The following is a 15,616-nucleotide window of genomic DNA, read 5'->3' as shown; positions in this document are numbered from 1 at the left end:
CAACCCTAGTGAGGCCACTATTCATTGATTCATTTTTAAGTGAGGTTGCTGTGTCATTCAGTCTGTAAAAGCTTTTGCACTTGGTATACGAACTCTTGGGATTAATTTGGCTCTCTGAGTTGCATTCAGTCCTTTGAAGAGAGCCAGACTTTGACTTCTGAGTGTGTCTCCTGTGGTGCGGAGATGGCTGTAGCCTCCGAGGTGGCTCCGCAGTGCTCCCTGGGGTTGCTGGTCCCCTGCCTCTGTCTCTGTCAAGCAGGTTTCTTCAGCATTCCTTTTTCAAAGCTCCAGGGATGGAGAGAGTTGGTTGTGTTGCTGGTGGAGAGCAGGAAAGTGTTAGATGTGAATGATTATAAGCGTATCACCCTTTAACATTGTCTTTGGAAAAATCTGTCCTTATTTTGAAAATGTAATAAAAATGCACTGTTACTGTCATGAACAGCTAGAGATAACTTCTAAGACCTTTTAAATGCATGTTTAAGTGACTGAAAAATTTCCGTAATGTCATTCTTACTTAATATATTTTAAGTGAGTTACGTGGCCCAGTATGGCATCTTTTAGTTCATAAAGGGTCTCTTCGAAAATTTTATTGTGGTAAAATATATATGACAAAACACTTGCCATTTCAACCATTTTTGTGTGTACAATTCAGTGACGTTAATTAGGCTCACTATGTTGGGTAACGATCACCACTATCCATTTCAAATTTCTTTCCTCACCCTTAACAGAAACTGAGTACCCCTTAAGCAATAACTCCCATTTCCCCCTTCCCACCCGCTCCTTGTAACCACTCATCAATTTTGAGCTCTATGCTTTTGCCTATTCTAGATATTTCATGTAAGTGGGATTATATACTCTTTGTCCTTCTGTGACTGACTTTTTTCACTCAGCATAATGTTTTCAAGGTTCTTTTGATGTCACACCATGTATCGTTAAATTCCATTGTGTGTATGTACGACATTTTGTTTATCCATTCATCCGTCCATGGGCACTTGGGTTGTTTCTACCTTTTTGCTATTGTGTTTGAGTTCCTGCTTTCAAGTCTCTTGGATATATACCTGGAAGTGGAATTGCTGGGTCATATGCTAATTCTGTGTTTAGCTTCTCGAGGAACCACCAGACTGTTTTCCACAGCAGCTGTACTGTTTTACATTCTCACCAGCAATACACAAAGATACAGTTTCTCTACATCGTAGCCATCACTTGTTATTTTCTCTTTTTCTGCTAATAGCCTTCCTAGTGGGGGTGAAGTGGTATTTTATTATGGTTTTGCTTTGCATTTCCCCAATGACATTGAACATCTTTCATGTGTTTGATGGCCATTTGTTTATCTTCTTTGGTGAAATGCGTATTCAAGTTCTTTGCCCATGTTTTGATTAGATTGTCTTGTGTTGTTGAGTTGTAGGAGTTCTTTGTATAATCTGGATATTAAACCCTTTTCAGAAGTATAGTTCCCAAATGTTTTCTCCCATTCTTACGTGGTTTTTGTACTTTGTTGACAAAATCATTTGATGTAGTTTTTCATTTTGACAAAATCCAATTCATCTATTTTGTCTTTTGATGCTCGTGCTTTTTGTGTCTTATCTAGGAATCCATCATTGAAAACTAGGCCCCAAAACATTACCCCTGTGTATTCTTCTAAGAGTTTTATGGTTTTAATTCTTTTATTTAGGTCATTAATCCATTTTGATTTCCTTTTCATATATGATGTGAGTTATTCGTCCAACAAAGAGCCCTGATGGTGCAGTGGTTAAGCACTTGATCGCTAACCAGAAGGTTGTGGTTTGAACCCACCAGCTGCTTCATGGGAGAAAGATGTGGCAGTCTGCTCCCATAAAGATTACAGCCTTGGAAACCCCCTCGGCAATTCTGCTCTGTCCTTTAGGGTCACTATGAGTTGGGACTGGCTCCATGGCACTGGGTTCATTTGTCTAACTTCATTCTTTTGCTTGTGGAGATCCAATTGCCCTGGCATCGTTAATTGAAGAGACTGTTCTTTCCTCACTGAATGGACTTAGCATGCTTGTTAAAGTCAACTGACCGTAGTTGTGTGTGTTTATTTCTGGACTCTCAATTTTGTTACATTGGACTATATGTCTATCATTATACCAGTAACGTCCTGTTTTGATTACTGTAGCTTTATAGTACATTTTGAGATTGGGAAGTAAGGTCCTCCTTCTTTGTTCTTCTTTTTCAAGATGGTGTTGACTATTTGGGCCCCCTTGCAATTCCATAGAGATTTGAGAATTGGTTTTTTCATTTCTGCAAAGGAGACAGTTAGAATTTTGATGGGGATTGCATTCAATCTACAGATTGCTTTGGGTAGGTAGTATTGACATATTAAAGATATTGTCTTCCAGTCTATGAACTTGGAATATCTTTCCATTTATTTACTTCTACTTTAATTTTTTTCAGAATTGTTTTATCATTTCCAGTTTTTACTTCCCTGGTAAAGTTTATTCCTAGGTATTTTAGTCTTTTAGATGCTATCGTAAACAGGATTGTTTTCTTAATTTCTTTTTGAGGTTATTCATTGCTGGTGTATAGAAATCAAGTGATTTTTGTGTGTTGCCTTTGTACCCTGCAACTTTGCTGAATTCCTTTATTAGCTCTAGTAGCTAAAGAAGCTCTTTTGAACACAAATGTGAGCGAGTGAACAATTTTAAGATTTTTATTTTTTGTCTTAGGATCCGTTGCTGTGCGGTTGTTCATATCGTGCTCATTTCTTGTCAAACTTGATTTTTAGCAGTCATTTTTATAACTTCCTATTCTAATCTCAGACTTGTCAGTGAGCGCTTATATTTGAAGTTAGGTAGTCCCCAACTTCTCTTTATGACAAGTTACTATGATGAGTACAAAACTGTAGAATGTAAAAATAGAAGTTCCCTTCTTAGAAAGCTTTAAAAAGTATAAAAGTCTTCATTATGCCTCACCTTTTAGAAACTGCCTTTGATATATTTAGTTGTAGCGTTTCATACATGTTCTTTCATGCTGTTCTATTCTTGAACAATTGAAGACATAGTCCTCTGGCTTCAGCCGAAGAGTGTTCCATCAGGAGTAAAGATTTGCTTCCTTTGACATACCTAATGCCCTCCGTTTGTCTCAAGATACTCAAATGGCTTAAAACTAGCTTCTGCACTACGATTTTTCCATTTTTTAACCATTTTTATGAATTTTGGGCAAAATGCAATTAAATGTTCAAAAAGTATGCGAACAGGCCATGTGGAACCACGGCTGTTGGGGCAGCAGCCCCACGACAGAGCTCTAAATGGAGTTATTTGCTGACGTGGGAGAGCCGAGATCCATTCGTACAAGGGGATTAGCCGCTGAAGTGTGACGTTCAGGTGGTAGAAAGTGGAGCTGCCCTGTACACTGTGGCTTGAGGCCACTGTGTCTCTCCAAAGTTCTTTATCCTTGGGGGAGTCACATATTGTCTCCTGGCTGCATATTCCTCACCTGGAAAATGAAGGGTTGGGAATAGAGACATATTAGAACCCTTTCCTCTCCAGGCTTCTGTAAAGACCAAGCCTGGATGCTTCTCTGTAGATCTTTCATTTCTTTATCTTTTTGTTCTTAGAAAAAAACTAAACTAAATGATATTGGGTTGTTGAAGTGAAACCCAAAGCATTTATGGTTGGTCTGACTCATTCTTGGATGAATAATTATTTGTAAGCCTGTAATGTGGAGCCCTGGTGCCGCAGTGGTTAAGAGCACAGGCTGCTGACCAAAAGATTGGTAGTTCGAATCCACCAACCACTCATTGGAAACCCTATGGGGCGATTCTGCTCTGTCTTATAGGGTCACTGTGAGTCAGAATCGACTCGACGGCAATGGGTTTGGTTTGGGTAATGAATGTGGTTGTTTTTTCTTCCTTATTACCATTTTTGGTGTCAGAAGAGATTGGTCCAACATCAGGCTATTCCATGTTTACAGTCAGTTGTCTTAAGTGGCCAGCAATTTTTCTAGAAAGAAATTAAAAAAAAAAAAAAACAGTCCATGTAATCAGGGGAACAACAGTCTTTTTCAGCCATAGAGCTGTGTAAGAGGAAGCCTGTTGTGTATGTGACTTTCTGCTGTGGTTTATAGCAAATGTCGCCTGTGGTCTTTTTTCTTCCTTATTTAAAGAGATTTTATTAAATTTCTTGGGTGGTGCAAACGGTTAAGCGCCCGACTACTACAAAAGGTTGTCGGTTCAGATTCACCCAGAGGTGCCTCTGAAGACAGGCCTGACAATCTGCTTCTGAAAGATCACAGCCTTGAGAACCGCACGGAGCAGGTCTGTTCTGCACGTGTGCGGTTGCCGTGAGCCAGAGTCGACTCCACGGCAGCTGACGGCGACAACGCCGTAAAGTAGGTAAATGAGGCTCTTTGGGGTGGTTGTTGCTGGAATGTCACATGTATGAACCTTTGAAGGAGTTGGATGCAGTAAAAAGGTGTGACCTGTTAGGTGAACTCTTGGGGTGTCACTGTGAGTTTTTCGGAAACCCTGGTGGCGTAGCGGTTAAGCATTGGGCTGCTAACCCAAAGATCGGCAGTTTGAATCCACCAGGCGCTCCTTGGAAACCCTGCGGGGCAGTTCTACTCTGCCTTTTAGGGTCGCTCTGAGTCGGAAGTGACTTGATGGCAACGGGTTTGGTGGGTTTTCGTTGAAGAAATTTCAGGAAGTTCAGCCTTCTCGTACCCAGAAACGATGGAGGTCGACTTTTTGTGTTGTTTAATGAGGCAACTTCCCACATTCGCTTTGGGTGTCTGTTCACTTTCCAACGTGTATTCTATGAAGGCTTACATATTACATTTCCAGTTTCTTAAAAGGAATTTTTCACTGTTGGCATTATTATTTAAATAACTGGTTTTAGGACATTTGTCTCCTCATTTGCTGTCGTCCTTGCCTTTTTCTATTAAATAACCCGATCTTGTCCCACATTAAAAAGGGCCTGTCAGAAAAGGGAGAACCTGTCCTTTCCGTCTGAGGACGTTTTGGAGCATTTTTGCTGTTGCTGCTGGCTGCGGGAGTATCCTGAACCTGCTGAGCACTTGAATAACGGAGGTTCTGGAATGGTCACAGCGAATGTGCCAAGCAGGATTTTGCTACTAGTAGGGGTTTTCCTGTCTGTATTTCTAGCAGGATGTGTTTCCTTTCGTATGAAATGACTGAAATTTCTCTGAACCATGGAAGTACATCTGCTGGAAACTTTAAACAGACAGCTTCTCAATAAACAGGAAAATGGCAAAATTGTGATCTTTTTTTTTGTGGGATTGATGAAAGCAGAGAGAATAGAGAAAATGTAAGTAACATTGACTCAGGTGTTTTGAGTGTATTTTACTTGGTGACATTACAATAAAAACACCCTGTTTGTCAACATTTTTCTTCCTAACTCCCAACATGCTTCTTGCATGGCTTATGAAGTGAATTGTCTCTCTATAACTTGACTTGGCTTTACCATAAGAAGAGTGCCTTTAAACTCTCCTAGAAAGGGTAAGGACTGGCAGCTCACTGTGCAGTGGGAATTTTATTCTGAAAAGGATTTTAGCAACCTTTGCTCTTTCACTTATAAAACCAGTCCTTAAGCCATACATAAAAGACTTTATGGTTGTTCTTGGTTAAGATGTTTATTTAGCCACCTAAAGAAAATTTTAATCTATTTTAGTTTCCTTAGATGAGCTGTTAAGTTGGGTTTTAGATTTTCTTTATTTGAAGCTAAGAACAGGGGTATGATTCTCTGCTGATTAGAAATTTATTATCATAGTTGCTAGGCAGTCAAGATCAAATCCTTAGTCCTCTTTTTTGGTCTTCAGTATCACCTGAAATTAAAACAATCACTCATACACAAACAAAAAGAAAAAAGCCTGACAATTTTTTTTCATTATGGATACCTTAGCTGCGTTAATGCCTTTCCACTTTTCATTCTTACTAAAGCCTTTTTTAAAAATACCTTTTTGGATAAAAGCCAAATGAGGAGCGCCAAAACCAAATACTATTCCCTGTGCTGTGGAGATGAGTCTCAATAATCAATAAATCTTTAATGTCAAGATTCCTGTGCAGAATTGAGCAGTATAAAGGGCCATGTGCCCAAATTCAAGAGGAATTCAACTTTTGCAATGTTTTTGTTAATAATTGCAATCATAGTTATTTACAAATTTGTGTTATAAACATAGAGCACAGAAATTCTTCTAGAGATGCAGCCGTGGATAAAACGGAAAAATTAAAATTTGGAATGGGTTTTGGGAAGTCCAGAGCTAATTTAGGAGAATTGTCGGTGGGTTTTTTTTTTTAATGGATCATCCGTATTCTGGGTTGGGCCTAACTGTGTGGTGCCTGAGCAGCCTAAGAGGAAACTTGGGTTTCTGAGATAGAAGTTCCAACCAAGCCCAAGGGAGAACATCTCATAGTTAAGCCTGTACCCTCAACCTATTTTCAAGTTGTCTTTCAAAGGCACATTGGCTTTTATTATAATGAAAATCATTTTGCAATAGTACTGGTCTTATTGGAAATATGGAGTGATGAACTGCATTTTATAAGCCCTTAGGTAAAAAAGGCTCTGTAATTCCCATGTTTTATGGAAATTGAAACCACGTTGTACCATCCAAAGTCAATTTATTTGAAAATTTATAAGCATTTCTTTGATTTGTGTAACGAATGACATAGTGCTACATCTTTATGAGATGAAAAGGCCCGATGCAGTTTTAAGAATTTGTGCTTGAAAGACCTAACAGGCAGGCAGCTTCTCCCAGGTTGAACTGTACACTGACAAGATATTGAAAATTGTGCCTAGTATTTCCTTGAACTGTGCTGTGAGCCTTTCGCGTTAGCAGGTATTTAAGGGCCCACTGGTGGGTTTCTCTATTAAGAATTTATTGTATTCAGGATTTTTCATTTACTCTTTTTAATACAATGCAACTTAGATTCCTTTATAAAATGTTTTAGTTTGGGGGACACCTTAGTTGTCTGATACGTAGCTTGATCAGTTTGGGACAAGATGCTTAACAAAAGAACTCCTAGGTTTGATGATACCAAAAAGCCATTGCTGTCGAGTCGATCCGACTCATAGTGACCCTGTAGAACAGAGTAGAGCTGCCCCATAGAGTTTCCAAGGGGTACCTGGTAGATTCGAACCATCTGTCTTTTGGTTAGTAGCCGTAGCACCCACTGTGCCACCAGGGTTTCTCAGGTTTAATGATAGGACATCACGACTTTGGAAATTTATAGCTGGATATATTTTTAAATTGGCAAAACACTAATACCATTTGGCAGTACAGGCAGCTCTCTTAAGAAGTGGGGAGTTTTCTGTTTAGGATAGTTCCCATTTTTTCCCCTTGTTTGAGGGGAAATTAAAGTGTACTAAATACCATGCAGAGGTGGCAGGACGGAAAATTTTGTGCAGTGTCCTTGATAACTAATGCGCTCTGTCTTAGATGAAAATTATACTCTTGGCCCATAATCAAAAGGAATGATTTTGGGTTTTTCCCCTGGTTAAGGAAAACTACTAGTGGGCTCTTAAATAATAATTGCTAGCTTTTATTGGACATTGTTTACTGTACTACATATCCTATGTAAGGAACTTCATGGTTGTTTTTTAAAATACAGTTTTGTTGAGATATAATTCACATATCATAGAATTCACCTATTTAAAGTCTACAGTATGGGCAGCCAGGTCTCAATTGGCATAACATAGTTTATAAAGAAAATGTTCTACATCTTATTTTGGTCAGTAGCGTCTGAGGTCTTAAAAGCTTGGGACCGGCCATTTCAGATACTCCACTGGTCTCACCCTGTTTAGAGCAAGAGAGAATGAAGAAAATCAGAGACACAAGGGAAAGATTAGTCCAAGGGACTAATGGACCGCAACTACCACAGCCTCCACCAGACTGAGCCTAGCACAGTTAGATGGTGCCCAGCTACCATCATGACTGCTCTGACAGAGAGTAGAGAAACTTCAAGAGTATGGCCTCAGACACCCTTTTAGCTCAGTACTGAAGTCACTCCTGAGGTTCACCCTTCAGCCAAAGATGAGACAGGCCCACAAAACAAAACAAGACTAAATGGGCACACCGGCCTAGGGGCACGGTCAAGAAGGCAGGAGGGGACAGGAAAGCTGGTAACCGGGAATCCAGGGTCAGGAAGGGGAAAGTGTTGACATGCCGTGGGATTGGCAACCAATTTCACAAAACAGTAATTGTCTTAATTGCTTAGTGAGAAACCAATTTGTTCTGTAAACCCTCATCTAAAATACAATTTAAAAAATGTAAACAAAATAAAGTATACAGTTCGGTGGTTTTTAGTATATTCATAGGTATCACCCCAGTCAATTTTAGAATATATTCATCACCTCAGAAAAGAAACCCATATCCTTTAGCTATCACCCCTCTATACGGCTCCTCTTCCCCAGCCCTGAGCAACCACTAATTTACTTTCTGTCTCTGTGAATTTACCTATACTGGATTTTTCTGTGAATAGAATCATGCAATATATGAACTTCTGTGACAGGCTTCATGTACTTACAGTGTTTTCATGGTTCATCTAAGTTGTAGCATGTGTTAGTACTTCATTTCTTTTTTTTTTTTAATTAATTTTTATTAAGCTTCAAGTGAACATTTACCATTCCAATCAGTCTGTCACATGTAGGTTTACATACATCATACTCCCTTCTCCCACTTGCTCTCCCCCTATTGAGTCAGCCCTTTCAGTCTCTCGTTTTGTGCCAATTTTGCAATCTTCCCTCTCTCTCTATCTTCCCATCCCCCCTCCAGTCAAGAGTTGCCAACACACTCTCCAGTGTCCACCTAATTTAATTGGCTCAGTCTTCATCAGCATCTCTCTCCCCACCGCTGACCAGTCCTTTTCATGCCTGATGAGTTGTCTTCGGGGATGGTTCCTGTCCTGTGCCATCAGAAGTTCTGGGGAGCATTGTCTCTGGGATTCCTCTAGTCGCATTCATATCATTAGGTATGGTCTTTTTATGAGAATTTGGGGTCTGTATCCCATTGGCCTCCTGCTCCCTCAGGAGTTGTCTGTTGTGCTCCCTGTCAGGGCAGACATCGATTGTGGCTGGGCACCAACTAGTTCTTCTGGTCTCAGGATAATGTAGGTCTCTGGTTCATGTGGCCCTTTCTGTCTCTTGGGTTCTTAGTTGTCCTATGGCCTTGGTGTTCTTCCTTTGCCTTTGCTCCAAGTGGGTTGAGACCAATTGATGTATCTTAGATGGCCACTTGTTGGCATTTAGGACCCCAGGCGCCACAATTCAAAGTGGGATGCAGAATGTTTTCATAATAGAATTATTTTGCCCGTTGACTTAGAAGTCTCCTCAAACCATGTTCCCCAGACCCCAGCCCCTGCTCCGCTGACCTTTGAAGCTTTCATTTTATCCCGGAAACCTCTTTGCTTTTAGTCCAGTCCAATTAGGCTGACCTGCCTTGTATTGTGTGTTGTCTTTCCCTTCACCCAAAGCAGTTCTTATCTACTGATTGATCAATAAAAAACCCTCTCCCTCCCTCCCTCCCTCCCCCCTTTGTAACCACGAAAGTATGTGTTCTTCTCCGTTTTTTCTATTTCTCAAGATCTTATAATAGTGGTCTTATACAATATTTGTCCTTTTGTCTCTGACTCATTTCGCTCAGCATAATGTCTTCCAGATTCCTCCATGTTATGAAATGTTTCAGAGATTCGTCACTGTTCTTTATCGATGCGTAGTATTCCATTGTGTGAATATACCACAATTTATTTACCCATTCATCCGTTGACGGACATCTTGGTTGCTTCCAGCTTTTTGCTATTGTAAACAGAGCTGCAATAAACATGGGTGTGCATATGTCTGTTTGTGTGAAGGCTCTTGTATCTCTAGGGTATATTCCGAGGAGTGGGATTTCTGGGTTGTATGGTAGTTCTATTTCTAACTGTTTAAGATAACGCCAGATGGATTTCCAAAGTGGTTGTACCATTTTACAATCCCACCAGCAGTGTATGAGAGTTCCAATCTCTCCGCAGCCTCTCCAACATTTATTATTTTGTGTTTTTTGGATTAATGCCAGTCTAGTTGGTGTGAGATGGAATCTCATCGTAGTTTTAATTTGCATTTCTCTAATGGCTAATGATCGGGAGCATTTTCTCATGTATCTGTTGTCTGCCTGAATATCTTCTTTAGTGAAATGTGTGTTCATCTCCTTTGCCCACTTCTTGATTGGGTTGCTTGTCTTTTTGTGGTTGAGTTTTGACAGAATCATGTAGATTTTAGAGATCAGGCGCTGGTCTGAGATGTCATAGCTGAATATTCTTTCCCAGTCTGTAGGTGGTCTTTTTACTCTTTTGGTGAAGTCTTTAGATGAGCATAGGTGTTTGATTTTTAGGAGCTCCCAGTTATCTGGTTTCTCTTCATCATTTTTGGTAATGTTTTATATTCTGTTTATGCCCTGTATTAGGGCTCCTAGGGTTGTCCCTATTTTTTCTTCCATGATCTTTACCGTTTTAGTCTTTATGTTTAGGTCTTTGATCCACTTGGAGTTAGTTTTTGTGCATGGTGTGAGGTATGGGTCCCGTTTCATTCTTTTGCAAATGGATATCCAGGTATGCCAGCACCATTTGTTAAAAAGACTATCATTTCCCCAATTGACTGACACTGGTCCTTTGTCAAATATCAGCTGCTCATACATGGATGGATTTATATCTGGGTTCTCAATTCTGTTCCATTGGTCTGTGTGCCTGTTGTTGTACCAGTACCAGGCTGTTTTGACTACTGTGGCTGTATAATAGGTTCTGAAATCAGGTAGAGTGAGGCCTCCCACTTTCTTCTTCTTTTTCAGTAATGCTTTGCTTATCCGGGGGTTCTTTCCCTTCCATATGAAATTAGTGATTTGTTTCTCTATCCCCTTAAAATATGACATTGGTATTTGGATTGGAAGTGAGTTATATGTATAGATGGCTTTTGGTAGAATAGACATTTTTACTATGTTAAGTCTTCCTATCCATGAGCAGGGTATGTTCTTCCACTTAAGTATGTCCTTTTGAATTTCTTGTAGCAGAGTTTTATAGTTTTCTTTGTATAGGTCTTTTACATCCTTGGTAAGATTTATTCCTAAGTATTTTATCTTCTTGGGGGCTACTGTGAATGGTATTGATTTGGTTATTTCCTCTTCGGTGTTCTTTTTGTTGATGTAGAGGAATCCAAGTGATTTTTATATGTTTATTTTATAACCTGAGACTCTTCCAAACTCTTCTATTAGTTTCAGTAGTTTTCTGGAGGATTCCTTAGGGTTTTCCATGTATACGATCATGTCATCTGCAAATAGTGATAGCTTTACTTCCTCCTTGCCAATCTAAAATCTAGATACCCTTTATTTCTTTGTCTAGCCTAATTGCCCTGGCTAGGACTTCAAGTACGATGTTGAATAAGAGTGGTTATAAAGGGCATCCTTGTCTGGTTCCCATTCTCAAGGGAAATGCTTTCAGGTTCTCTCCATTTAGAATGATATTGGCTGTTGGCTTTGCATAGATGCCCTTTATTATGTTGAGGAATTTTCCTTCAATTCCTATTTTGGTAAGAGTTTTTATCATAAATGGGTGTTGGACTTTGTCAAATGCCTTTTCTGCATCTATTGATAAGATCATGTGGTTTTTATCTTTTGTTTTATTTATGTGATGGATTATATTAATGGTTTTTCTGATATTAAACCAGCCTTGCATACCTGGTATAAATCCCACTTGATCAGGGTTCATTTCTTTTTTATGGCTGAATGGTGTTCCATTGTGTAGATATCTACCACATTTTTTTTATCCATTCATCCATCAGTTGATAGACGTTTAGGTTATTTTCACCTTTTGGTTATTGTGAATAGTGCTGTGATGAGTATTTGTGTACAAGTATTTGTTTGAATACCTGTTTTCAGTTCTTTCAGGTGTATTCCTAGGAGTGGAATTGCAGGGTCAGGTGGTAAGTCTGTGTTTAGTTGTTTGAGGAACCGCCAGACTGTTTTCCACAGTAGCGGCACCATTTTACATTCCCACGAGCAGTGAATGAGATTTCAGTTTCTCCGCATCTCACCAACACTTGTTACTATCTAGCTTTTTGACTCTAGCTGTCCGCTAGTCTAGTCTCTTCATTTTATAGACAAGGAAACTGAGGATGTAAGTAAGTAATTTGCTCAAAAGTAGCAGAGCTGGGATTTGAATCCAGATTACTTTATGTCAATTACTAGGATGATAACAGTCCCGCCCCCATTGCCGTCGAGTTGATTCCGACTCATAGCGACCCTATAGGACAGAGTAGAACTGCCCCATCGAGTTTCCAAGGAGCGCCTGGTAGATTTGAACTGCCAGTCTTAACTACTTAACTACTTCTTTACTACGCCACCAGGGTTCCAGTGATAATGGTAGCTGACATTGGTTAAGTGTCTCTAACCTACAAAAAGGAGTCCTGGTGGCGCAATGGTTAAGTGCTCAACTGCTAATCAAAAGGTCAGTGGTTCAAACCCACCTGGGGACCTGCTCCCGTAAAGATTACAGCCTAGGTCACCCTGTGAGGCAGTTCTACTCTGTCCTGTAAGGTCACTGCAAGTTGGAATTGACTTGACGGCCCACAACAAAGTACAAGGTGCTTTACGTAGTAGCCTCCTGCCATCGCCCATCACCAAGTGCTTGTGTAATGATAACTCGTAAGCATTTTCAGATAGAGAAACTGACACATGGGGAGACTCGGTGACTTGCCCTACTTAACCGCTGCCCCTAAGTAAGTAGAACAGCCTGGGGGGCCCGAGACACTCTGTGCAGCCGAAGCAGCTGTGTCAGATGTGGACAGCGGACTCCAGATGATGGCTGACCTTGCTCTGTAAGAGCTCACACTCCAGTTTGCGCTCCACCTCCACACGGCTGCTCAGTCAGCACCGCGCTGTGGAAGCAGCTGCTTCGCTCACTGTCTCTTCTCTGGCTAAGATTCCGCATCACGGTTGCAGGAAGAGACCCTGTGTACCCTTCTGGTCTGATGTCGCTAGTCTGAAGACAAGTTGTCACTACGCGTACTATGGAAACGACTTGTTATGGTACTTTAGTTGCATGGTGGTTAAAAGCTATACTGACCAAAAGGTCAGCAGTTCAAATCCACCACCCGCTCTTTGGAAACCCTCTGGGGCAGTTCTACACTGTCCTGTAGGGTCGCTAGGAGCCGGAATTGACTCCACGGGAATGGGTTTGTTTTTCCTTTTTTTTGGTTCTAGTATGTAATTAAGTCAGTTAGCAGGTTTGTATATAGTGTCTTACAGTGAAGACGTGAAAGCGCTTTACATATCTATATTAATCTTCATCTCGGCGGTGAAGTTAGATGGTATGTAACCTAGCTGAGTGAAGAGATGAAAAATCATCTCTGTCTTTCAGGTTAGAGGCCTTTCTCAAATGCCCACTCAGTTTGTTTTGTTTTGTTTTAATAATACTGTGTTTTCAGTGAAAGTTTACACAGCAAATTAGGTTCCCATTTAACAATTTCTATACAGATTTTAAACCCTGGTGGCGTAGTGGTTAAGTGCTACAGCTGCTAACCAAAAGGTCGGCAGTACAAATCCACCAGGTGCTTCTTGGAAACTCTAGGGGGCAGTTCTGCTCTGTCCTATAGGGTTGCTATGGGTTGAAATTGACTCGACAGGAATGGGTTTTTTTACACAAATTGTTCAGTGACATTAGTTACATTTTTCACAGTGTGTCAACATTCTCTTTAGTTGCGTTCTGTTTGTTCCAATTCCAATACTCTAGTTTCCCTGCCCCTTATCTTCTCATCTTTGCCTCAGAGTTAATTGTTGGCCTTCTGGTCTCATATAGATGGTTTTTTAATGGAGCACTATATTTCCATTCACATTTAATTGAAAGTGAGGCTGACCTGATGCCCGTGTGGTAGGAGTGGCTCATTGGGTGGCGGATGTCACAGAGGGTGGGAGGTAGACAGGTTGTATCTAGACCTGGCAGCCAGTGTTCCGGGAGCCATGAATAACAAGGGACTGGAGGCCCCACTGTACAGAATCAGGTTGTCAGTGCAGCACCTGCTTACACCTGCTCTCAGCTGTGCTGGATGTTGTCCAGTCCAGGGCCAGCCATGTGGCCTTTCCTGTCATCTTCTGGGGTGGGGCCAGCAAACCCCTAGTTGTGTAGAAGGGGATATGGGGATCTAGCTGCTTCCTGGGTAATATGAACAGTTAATGCGCTTGACTGTTAACAAAAAGGTTAGAGGTTTGAATCTATCTAAAGGCTCCTTGGAAGAAGAAAAGCCTGGCGATCTACTGAAAAAAATCAGCCATTGAAAACCCTATAGCACCGCTCTACTCTGACACACATGGGGTTGCCAGAGTTGAAGTCAACTCAATGGCAAATGGTTGGGTTCTTTAGCTGCTCCTTATTCAGGCTTTTAGTCAGTTCTCCCTTGAGACCCATTGCGACATCTCTGTCTGTAGAAATACCCCATGGCTCCACTTTCTCTTCTGAACATTTTGGGGATTCTCAGTGAGCACGGGCTCCCTTCTTCTGAGCCTCTCCTCCTGAGACGCTTGGTTGAGTAGAGCACGCGCACATGCCAGTCAGTTACACGTGCATGTTAGCTTTCCGTCCTCCAAGCTGTGGCTGTCATGTCTGCTCTCTCATAGACTCCTTTCAAGTGCTCCTGGCCTTTCGGCTTATACTTACTTTTATTCTTTTATTGTCATTTTATTAGGCTTTCAGGAGGGAGTGAAGATAAATGCTATTTGTATTTCTTTTTTAAGTTGCCGCTTCGTGTCCTTTGCCTAATTTTCTAATGGGGTTTTCATCCTAGGAATTTGTAAGAACTTTTTATATATGAAGGATGTTAACTCTTGACATATGGTGCAACCGTTTTTTCTTCTATGTGAACTTATTCTTGGCACACTTGTTAGAAGATGCTGGTGGGTTCCAACATTTGTAACTTGTGCAGATGGTTGTATAGAGAAATGGGTCCTGAGACCAGCTGGCTGTCGATTCTTGGCTTTTTATGGATGTGCTTTCCTCTTGGTTTTCACTGCCTCGTGGAAGCTATCTTATCTAACTCGTGCTTGAGAAGTATTCATACTGTTTCATAAGTGAAGGACACTGGCCAAGTATAAGACTATCAAATGCCATCTTCTCTACCAAGTATTCAGAATGTATGGTCCTGGTAGGCAACTGGAAAGGTCTGGCAACAGCTGGGCTGAGGAAGACAGATGCTGAGCTGCCTGCCAAAGGCCCGTTGCCTCAGCCCAGCCGCATGCCCTAGGAGCTGGAGAGTGGCCACTTTTGCACATGCCTTGGAATGGACAGGAGGAGGCTCTGGCAAAAGTGAAGGCTTTCCCTCTCCATTTAGTGGTGGGTCCAGGCCCATCAGGAAGGAAATTAGAGGGAAAGAATTAGTAGAAGCCACCGTGTGTCCCATCTGGCACGAGTGGACGAGTGTTAGCCTTCCTGTGTTCATGGGAGGATCAGGATGACTGGTTTTCAGCTGAGTCGTCAAGATTTGCCTCTGTTCCAGTTCTTCTTCCACTTAGGTTTTCTCTTAGCTCCTATAGCCTAGCCGATATGAAAGGAATGTCCTGCATTAGCAGATAGAAAACTTACATTGGGTGGAGTCTAGGAAACCTTCATCAGGTGGGACTGGTGATC

General features: G+C 41.1%; 1 protein-coding gene across 1 annotated transcript in view; it reads left to right on the top strand.

The window, feature by feature from the left end:
* Positions 1-15,616, top strand: part of CORO1C (coronin 1C) — an 85,667-nt gene that overhangs the window by 15,852 nt on the left and 54,199 nt on the right. The window lies entirely within an intron of this gene.

Source organism: Elephas maximus, chromosome 22 (genome assembly GCF_024166365.1).
Source record: "Elephas maximus indicus isolate mEleMax1 chromosome 22, mEleMax1 primary haplotype, whole genome shotgun sequence".
NCBI classification, from domain to species: domain Eukaryota; kingdom Metazoa; phylum Chordata; class Mammalia; order Proboscidea; family Elephantidae; genus Elephas; species Elephas maximus.
Note: the sequence above shows the minus strand (reverse complement) of the source record. Positions and strands in the feature narration are given on the sequence as shown.